Source organism: Pleurodeles waltl, chromosome 4_1 (assembly GCF_031143425.1).
Source record: "Pleurodeles waltl isolate 20211129_DDA chromosome 4_1, aPleWal1.hap1.20221129, whole genome shotgun sequence".
NCBI lineage: Eukaryota > Metazoa > Chordata > Amphibia > Caudata > Salamandridae > Pleurodeles > Pleurodeles waltl.
Window position 1 is genome coordinate 776031316 of NC_090442.1, and position 10724 is coordinate 776042039.

Consider the following 10724-nt stretch of genomic DNA (forward strand, 5'->3'; position numbering starts at 1 on the left):
ACCCGTAGGGCGGCGGGCGGCCTCCCTTTCTGGGCGTAATGAGTCGTGCTCTATACGAGCTAGGTCAGGTTCGATCGAGCGACGCAAATTCCAGAGTCCCCATACAGTGGCCTCGGATAAAGTCCTTGAACGCGTCCTACTCCATTAGGCCCGAAGAGGCTGTACCATCGTTATGCTCAAAAAATTCAGGGATCGCTGCTTCCAAAGGTGCCTTAAAGGCCGTGTCCTCTAAGAGCTCAGGACGGAGATTCCAGGTAGGAACAGCTGAGGGGGGGAGATCCCAACCCAACCTTACAATCTGCGGGTTGTGGTCCGAGTGCGTGCGCCCTAAGTAATCTACACCCACAACCGCTGAGGCCAGGTTCTGCGTGCAGAGTATTCAATCCAATCGTACATGGAGGGAGTGCGGAGCAGAGTACTACGAGTAAACTCTGTCTACAGCATTCCGCTGCCTCCAAATATCTATCAGATGCCACTGTTGCGTCCAATCTAGTAACCCACGCGCGGCGACCACCGCAGGAGACGTAGGCAATGGGGGGAAGGAACGATCTAAATCAATATCAAGCACACTATTAAAGTACCCTCCCAATAACCAGGGGTAGTCGCTCCAGCCCGCCAAGAGGGAGGAAAGACTGCGCAGAAAATAAGTCTGATCCACATGTGGTGCGTATATAGAGCCCAACACTATGGCCCGACCCGCAAGTCGGCCACGAACCAGGGCAAATCTCCCTTGCGAGTCTATGATCTGCTACAAAAGGGACACCCGCTTTAATCCAAATCAGGGCACTTCTAGCATAAGTGGAGTGCCCTGTTGCATATAGTTGCCCCCTCCAGCGTCGCTGCAAGCGAGGGAGCTCTGAAAGCACCAAATGGGTCTCCTGCAAAAAAGCAAGGTGGACCAAGTGTCTTTTAAGATATGAGTATATGGAGTACGCCTAGGCGTGTGTATACCGCGCAAATTCCAAGTAACCACAATATATGGATTCATGGCAGCTTCAGTTTAGTACACCCATTTACCGCTCATCCCGTCCGCAAGCGTGTCGCTGCACGCAGAGTAACAGACTCCCAGCACCCGGTCAAGTGCCCTGCACATAGCCTCCAGCGGAACCAGAACAAAAACCAATACCATCAGAGCAGATAAACAACCGGTCTCCTCCCAAACCCAGCAACTTAAACATTCAACAACATAATCAAACATTCTAAGCCTCCGTTAGCAGGAGATTCGGGTAGGCCAACTCACTCAGTAAAACAAGCACTTACTAAACCGGACAACCCGGCCATAGAAAATAGCAGAGGGGGGGGCCGGCAGCTAACTGCAGTGTGTAAGCAACAGTCAGTTACAGTGCCATCAGCTACTTGCATGGTCTGCCCATGGGAATTCCTCACGCCCTGCAGCCGAACCAACTGATGACATACAATGAATAACATATCGACTCTATTGCCCAGGCGACCCATGAGCCCCAAGCAGGGGGTTGCAGCACCGCCGAGTCCACCAAGCAGGTCTACACAGGGCCTAGAAAAGTTTGTCTGCTGTGGCAGGAGTCACAGACGGGCATTCCTGAAAACCCAACTCTGAGAGTCGGTCGGGCATAACAGGCTGGTCGCTGGGAGGCTGCGAAATTTCAGTTTCTGATTCCAGCGCAGCCGGAGAGGCACTTATAGCTGCGGCCAATTGAATCGCCTCACGTTGCTCCTGTATGAGCTGTTCCAAGTCAGGTGCATGTGCCGCTGCCTCCGCGGTCACACCATGCCACTCCCTTACGGCCTCGCCTCCCCTGGCTGCGCCTGCTCCTCGGTGCAGGCGGGTTCCTCTCCATTTCCCGATCCGAGACGCGTCCCGTCGACTCCAACCACTCCCACGCCGCTTCTGGGGTGGTGAAGAAATGAGCTTTATTCTCAGCCACAATGTGGAGTTTGGTGGGAAACAGTAGAGAGTAGTCCAGGCTCAAGGCTCGGAGTCTGCACTTCAATGGCATATAGGAGGCCCGATCTCTTTGCACCGTCAACGTATAGTCCAGGAACAGCATTATTTGTGCATCGTCCACTTGAGGCGGCGAGGAGGATCTCACAGTCTTGAGTATAATGTCACGGTCCGCATAATGGAGCAAGCAAATTATAAAGGGGCGAGGACCGCTACCCGGAGGCCTGGGCCACGTGGCGATTCGATGAGCCCGTTCCACCGAAAAGAAAGGAGTCCGTGTACCAGCCAGCACCAGTCCTCGGAGCCAGCTCTCTGAGTAGGCCACAGCATCCCGACCCTCCACTCCGCAAACCGATCACACGTATGTTGTTTCTTCTGGTGCTGCCCTTCGCGTCTTCCACATGACGTTCCAGCTCCCCCACTCGCTCTAAAACATCCCCCACCGTAGACTCCAAGCGAGACGTCACTGGTGCCAGCTCATCCACTCGCGCCTCAATTGAACCTGTTTTGTCTGCCAGATTACAGTGGTCAGCATGCAGGAGGACAAGGTTGCTGGCCACTTTGTCGATTTAGCCTCCAAAGATGTGCGAGCCCGCTCCAGCGAGTCCCCGATGAGCTCCACCGCGGCCAGCACAGCGTCCAACTTCTGGCTATCTTGCACTGCAGCTTCTTGTGACCTCCCAGCTCCAGTGCCAGAGCGAAGGCGACCCGTCCCCGCCATGACCAGGGCAAGTGCAGGCTCCAACCAGTTCCACTCCACTCACTGGGTGACTCACCACCAATTCCAGCAGCTCAAAACCCTTCGGCTCACTCTGTTGGCTCAGGAAGACCAGGCCAGAAGATCGCTGTAACTAATGCGGCGGTCCCTCAGCCGATTGGGCCTTCCAAGGCAACCTCCTACTTCTCGCCATACTCCACCACACTATCGCGAGTCCTCCGTACCAGGCACCAGAGGGGACTCACTCTTCATCACCCCCGTCGCTGTAGCTGGCAGTAATTTCGCTCTCCTGCCTCTTCCAAAGCCAGTCAAAAGAACACCGCACCAGGTCTGCCACTAGGGCCGGGTCCGTTTGCCTGTGCATCCAATACTGCGCTGCGCACGAGAATGCTCGGCTCACCGCTGCTACGCCGCCTTCCTCCTGCTCTGCGCCTTCAGGTCACTACACCCAAAAAATCGGGCCTCTGTTTATGCCTCCTGCAGACAGTTTAGCCAAGGGAGACCGGTGGCCCAACCACGTGGCCGGCAGGCCCGGCCCTCCCCTGCCGTGCCCGGGCGCTCCCAACAGGGAGCCAACGCCTTCTACCCCAGGCCTGCAGGATCCCCCTGCTCCTCCTTGCCCCCGACGGGGCAACAACTCTCCAGGGGGGGCCCGCCATAGGCCAGCGTCCGCGGCCGGGCCTCACCGCGCCGCACACGCTCAGTGCCGCACACGCTCGGTGCGCAAGGCCACGCCCACCGCTCCCATACCTCCTTTGCTCCCTTCCGGGGGCTCAGCACTGAGCTCCGCCGCTGCACTGGCCCCCAGAGCCGCCCAGCACCTTATGCAGCAGGTGCCGCCGGCCGCCGATCCCCCATGTGACTCCGGATTAGCCGGGCGGGACGCGGAGCTCTCCTAGCTCGCGTCCGCCATGATCGGCTGCTTAGCCACGCCCCCCCTTAGAAACATATCATAGTGGGGCTCCAAATTGCTTTAAACAAAATATCTGCTACAGGAATCCATATTTGCAGTTTGTTTTTCCTGTAACAACCTTCCTAAAGTTGGACTTTTAATCACATAGTTGTACTGAAGCATTCTGACAAGGCTACTGGTCAATTTGTTCATAGTAACTCTGTCTCTGTCTTCTTGTTTCAAACTGTGTTTATTAGATTCTGGCACAATATCAGACATATACATTGTATTTGTTCGAAGTCAACAAGACAGCAATACAGTGCAGATGAAATGTACAGTTACAATATAATCCAGACTTCTTGTGTCCAGAACAGGTATAATTCTCCAAAACAGTTGCAAAAAATCTGACATTGTCACGGTACAGAGAATAGCCCCTCCCACAACCCAATAAAGCCAAAACCTACAAATAAGAAAAAGAAGAGAAATGATTTTTTTTTTACTTTGTTCATGTGTGGTAATGTGTTCTAACAGTGTGAGTTAGAGGTTAGAGATTGCGGTATGTAGAATATGTAGTTGGGGAGCATCCGAAACTGAACTTAGGGTCATCTAGGATTGAAACGGACTGAGTGCTCTTGTGAGGGTGGGGCATGCAGTAATTGGAGTCCCTCTGATAAATAATTGGCAAGGGCTCCCCAGCAATATTCAAAGTTCTTGTCTAGGTCTTGAAGGATGTCCGTCATCCTTTCCATAGTGAAACTCTGCCAGATTCCTGTGTGCCATTGTGCCAAAGACAATGCTGCTACCTTCTTCCAGGTTGCGGCAATGGCCATCTAGCAGCCTCCAAACATAACCACATGATAGAGTGATGGCTGGAAGTTTGGTGGCGAAGTGAGTCATCTCTTAGTACCAGAAGTATAGCTTCCAAGGTAGAGGGGATGGGATAGCGCAATGTTGTTTTAATTTTTGTGAGGTTTTCAGTTCAAAATGGCTGGATAGTTGGGCAATCCCACCATCTATGATGGAAGCCCCCAAGAAGCCACAGCCCCTCCGACCGAGATCGGATGTGTACGGAAAAATCTTTGTCAGTTTAGTAGGTTAGAGGTACCAATCATATATAATATTTTAGTGAGCCTCCCTGAGTTACAATGAATGGTTAAATTTGGCAATGTCTCACCATATCTATATAACCATAAGGGGGCAGGGAGATTATATGCTCCAGTGTATAGCCTCCCTAGTAGTAATACAAATCAAAAAGGTACACTGTTCCACAAGAGAAGACAGAGGTCCACTGGGCACTTCTAAATATAGAAGCAAGAGCCCTCATACATCCAATTGATGTCATGCTTCATCATAGGGCTTGCTCCTCGTCAGACTGGCACTGCATGTAGTGCGTGCCGTGATTAGAGCATGTTGGGATACACTTAACCCTACAGGCAAGAGGAGCTGGAGAGAAAAAGTTAAAATTGGCTCAAGAATATTTTATTGATCATGGAGGGTCTCGGTCAAGGTTAAAAACACTAGGGAGTGGAATGTAGATAGTGTTCCACCACTCTACCAAAACACAGGGGGGTGAAGGAAAATTCTTCCTTCAGCCACTACAAAAGGTCAACATGTTTCATGCCTAAAAAGTCCCTACGGATCAAATGGCGCTTCATCAGGACCAATATAATCAACTTCTAAGCTACACTACGTACCACATTGTGTCATGGGATGTTTGAAAGGAATTCTGAGTTGACTTACTCAAAAAGCTACGCATCTAACAGTCTAGATAGATGAGGACCTGTGGAGAAAAAACAAAATGTACAGACCAACAAATGTGGGGTCAAACACACATACAAAATTAGACGTGCGGAAAGTATTGTGGCACTCAGTGATGACATGCTGCTGTGCTGGGTGGAGAGAAAAACTCATGGTAATAACTGCTTACCCTCCTCAATTAGGGACAGGGCTCCATGGGAACATGCGTACCAAAGGACTATCATCGTTTCTTCATGAATATAGAAAGTATGTTAGTATCACTATTTTGGTGAAATACATGGTGGGAGTATGTGTCTAAGAATAAAAAGGTGACAGTAATTTAATACCACTGCTAATGAACGTGATGGAATATAAGGGGGGCCGTGTAGAGGCAAGTGGCAGTAATGACGAGTAGCGTGTTGTTTGCAAAAAGCAATATCATGTGCCTATCTGAGCCAAAGGGCATGCATTGTATCTCTGTTGCAGCTCATATTTTAGCCGCCAGATCCTCTCTACTAACAGCAAATAATAAGGGTGAAAGTGCGCAACCCTGTTGTGCACAACGCTGTAGTGGAAACAAATTTGAGCTTGTTCCATTGACCACTACGCGTGACATGAGATGTGCATAGTTGGCCTGAACCATATGGATGAATTGTTTGTGGAAGCCAAATTTACATAGGGTGTGAAAGAGGAAGGACCAGTCCACTTGGTTAAAGGTTTTTTCTGCATCAAGAGCTACTAGCACAGCTAGGAGTTGTTTTTTGTTTGCCTTCTCAACTCGGTGGATCACCCTTCTAAGGTTATCGGGTGTATGTCTCCCTTGTATGAATCCAGATTGATCAGAGTGGATTAAGTCAGGCAGGATTTTCTCAAGCCTGGTGGCTAGTATTTTGGTATAGACTTTAGCATCTAGGTTAAGCAGAGTGTGATATGTGTACGTTATTATTATTATTTCTTTTGAATGTTGCTTTTGCATGTTTCGAATGAACGGTGTTATTATTAACTTTTCATGTTTCAACTGTTGGTTTATCGTTACCTCTTCTTAGAACACTTTTGGAGGTTCTAGAGCCCACAGTTGGCACTTGCATCCTGGCTGTCTACCTGTATGGACGCTTGTGCCTGCTGTGGACCCGTAATAAATACTACGTTTCTTTTTTCAAACAAACTCTAAACGGAGTATGAAGAATCATTTGTTGGAGCGTTCACGATTTATGTCAGATCGGCCTTCGCACATTTTATGGTACCAGGAGTGATGTTACGTCGAAGAAGCAGTGACGGGTTCACCGACCGGCAACGATTGCACCAAAATTAATTTTTTTGTCAGATCGAGCGTTCATGATTTGACTTGTCTTTCTGGGCCGAATTTAATTTTGGAGAGACACATTCTTACCAAGGTACTGTCCGAATATATGTGTGTCGGTTGTCCGTTGTTTTCTTTTGCACAGAGGTCCGTTGTTGGGAGCGGACTCGAGCTGGAGGAAGGATCGCGAGCAAGCGCTCACGTGACGGTGCTCACATGTGACGTCAGTGACGTTGAAGAATCTCCTACTCACTGATCTGTGCTTACGTTTGACTCATGTGACGTTCAAAAGGAGGATCGTTCGTGGTCTGTGGTTGCTTGGATACCTGCTCTACATTCCAGAAACGCACACCACGTGGCCGGTGGTTGCCAGGATACCTGTTCATCGCGTCGGAAACACGTATATTTAGCCTGTGATTGCCAGGATACTCGTTCAGCATGTCTGTTGCTGAGTAAATTCACAGGAGGAGTTGCGCTGAGCACCAGGAAGGGGTGCGCAACACGTAATAATATTTTTCCGTGTACTGTCCTTTCCTCCTCAAGGAGTCTGACATCCTTTTGCTTTTTTGTTTTTTTTTTGTAAAGAAAAAAAAAGGGGGGAAGTTAAGAACTTTCATGGTTATTTGGATGTTGTGGATGTACATGTATTTTGGTTCCACTGAATTTATGGTGTTTTAACATGGTGACAAATCATACTGTTATCCAGCCACCACCATTCTTACCAAGAGGTGGAAAGCCGGAGATCAAATGGAGTGAGTGGTTAAGAATTTTTGAGAATGATTTAATTGCAATTGATGCCAACGATTATTCACCAGCAAGGAAGCTAGCTCTTCTTTTTAATCATCTTGGGGTGGCAGGGAAGCTCGTATTTGATAATCTGCCTGCTATACCACCACCAATTGGTGATAATATTGTTGGTGATAATATTGTATGGAATGTGTATGTCAAAGGGAAAGAAACAATTGGAAAACAGTATTCGGATGAGTCCAATGTGTTGTTGGAGAGGTTCAATTTTGCAATGTGCAAACAGGCTGTGGATGAATCTGTAGATAAGTATCTGGCTAATCTACGTGTACTTGCTGCAAAGTGTGACTTTGGCGGTAATGTGGATGTGCACATTAGAGATCAGTTTGTTTTTCATTGTCATTCTAAGAAAATTCAGGAACGTTTATTGGCATGCCGTAATCCCTCCTTGGATGAAACTGTTGACACAGCGAAGGCTCAGGAGAGGTCCATTATTACGTCAAGAGTGGTGTGTGGTCAAAGTGAACAGACGGCTATCAGTCAGGTGATTGATCATTCTGAAGTGTGTTACATTAAAGAAAAGCCTGTGAAGCAAGGCAAAAATCAATTATCTTGTTATCGGTGTGGCTCACGTGATCACATTAGCAGTAGTCAGTCGTGTCCTGCGTTGGGAAAGAAATGCTTAAGGTGTCAGAAGCTTGGTCATTTCCAAGCAGTTTGTAGACAATTTAGCCGCAGCTATAAACCCACACACACTGGAGCGAAAATGAAAATTAATAATGTTTACACCCTGGATGAAGATAATTTGATCCAGGAGTGCACAGGGAAATTATCCAATGTTGTATTGACTGTAGACATTCCTGTTGACGGTGGGGTGAGTGTTGTCAAGAATATCAAAGGACCAATTTGTCAAGCAATTATTGACACAAGAGAAGTTTTAGTTATGGCCAATTCGGGGGCGCCAGTCACCATACTAGCAGACACAACATATAGTAAACTTTGGCCGGTAACAAAGGTGTTACAGTGTGCTGACATCAATCCCAAGGCTTTTGGGGATCATGATATTGATTTATTGGGTTACTTTTCCACTACACTGGCAATTTTGGGGAGATGCATTGTGACTAAAATGTATGTAGCTGTGAACGGAAGAGACATTGTTGGGTGGAGAGATCTAGCCAGATTGGGTATTGTGCTTCGCCCCGGATGTGATATTCCAGTAACCTTAGGAGATATTCCTAAATGTGAAGCTAAAGAATCTATGTTGTCTTCCATCTCTACTGATGTTGTTACAGAGCCATTCATAACAAAGTTTCCTAGTATGTTCGCTGATAGAGTTGGAACAGTGAAAGGCTTTGAGCATTGCATCAGAATCAAGAAGGGAGCTGTCCCTGTTTTACATAAAGTGAGACCAGTTCCTATTTCTGTGAGGGAACAATTGAAGACTTTGCTTGACAAATTGGTTGAAGATGGCATTATAGCTCCCACTGACTCATCAGAGTGGGTTTCACCTATTGTCTTAACCAAGAAAAAAATGGTGATTTAAGGTTGTGTGTAGATCTCAGATTGTTGAATGAGAACATTATAGTGGATTGTCATCCACTTCCACACATCCAAGAACTAATTTCTAGCCTGGGTAATTCAAGAATCTTTTCTACAATAGATTTACATTCTGCATATCACCAGATTCCACTCAGTGAGAGTTCTCAAGAACTTACTACATTTGTTACCCTGTATGGTGTCTTTAAATATCTCAGGTTACCTTGTGGTTTAGCTTCTGCGGCGAGTGTCTTCCAGAAGATGATGGATTCATTATTTGGCCATTTAACCAATGTATGTGCTTTCCAAGATGACATCTTGATTCATACTGAAAGTGTGGAAGAGCATAGAGTTATGCTTGACAAAGTATTTTCCATTCTCAAAGACTGTGGCATGACTATTAAGAGTGAGAAATGCAGATTTATGGTAAGGAGTGTGGAGTATTTGGGCCATACTATATCTGCAGAAGGTATTAAACCTAAACAGGGCAATTTGGAGGTGATCAAAAATGCTCCTTCTCCTACCAATAAGGATGAATTACGTTCATTTCTTGGACTTTGTGAATATTATTCAAGATTTGTCAATGGTTATGCTCTAATGGTGCAGCCTCTCTGGTCTTTGTTAAAAAAGGGTAACAAATTTATTTGGAATGAGCAAAAGATTGATGCGTTTACTGCCATCATACAAGTTGTTTTGTCTGCTCCAGCCTTGAATTCTTTTATACCTTCAGCGAAGTCGGTTATTACGGTGGATGCCAGCCTTAAAGGTTGGGGGCAGTTTTTGGACAATGGGTCAATGGGCAAGAACACACTGTTGCATTTGTGTCTTGGGCTCTCTCGGTGGCTGAAAGCAACTATAGCACCATCGAAAGAGAAGCTTTAGCTTGTGTTTGCGCAGTGAAAAGATTTAAGACGTATATTTGGGGTACTTGTTGCGTTCTCTATACTGATCACAAGCCCCTTGTGTTTCTCATGAGTGGTAATGGCCTAGGGAAAGCGTCTGCCAGGCTGGTGCGTTTGCTTTCGAGGTTATAGGAGTATAACTTAGATGTTAAATATGTATCTGGTGGAAAAAATGTTCGGGCAGACTGTCTATCACGTCTGCCACTAGCAAGCTCCCAGAATACCGCTGAAGATGAGCACACTGAGTGTGTGGTGGGAGTTCTAGATGTTGTTTCTGCATCGGAGGGTATTTTTTTTTAACAAGATTGGAATTTAGCAATGTCTAGGGATGTGATATTGTCAGAAGTTTTGTACCACATCAAGCATGGATGACCCAATAAAAAGAAATACAAAGGCGAACTAAGCACTTACTGACAGTTAGCTACTGAATTGTCTTGTGAAAATGGTGTTTGTATGAGGGGTTCTGTTTGTATTCCCCCTTCTGATCTGAGACCCATTTTGATCAAGGCTGCACATGAAGGTCATCTTGGTGTTTCAGCTACTTGCAGGAGCCTAAAAGGAAAATATTGGTGGCCAAGTCTAGATAAACATGTTTCAGATTTTGTTGATAAGTGTCCTTATTGTGTTGTGTCAGACAAACACTGGAAGGGTAGCACAAAACCTTTGTGTACAGTCCCTTTCCCAAGTAAAAATTGGGAAAGTATTGCTATTGACTTCTCAGGACCTTTCCACTTATTACTCAGGAATATGAAGTATTTGATAGTTACTATAGACTATTTTTCCAAATGGATCTATTATGCTTTTGTTGAGCATGCTGATACAGAGGCTGTAATTTTGTTTTTGACAAATCTTTTCCTTTTAGAAGGTCCACCATCAGTTATTGTCACTGATAATGGTGTACACTTTACTTCAAGTAGAATGGGAACCTTTATGGACAAGTTTAATATCAAGCACTCACGTGTGGCTTTATATAG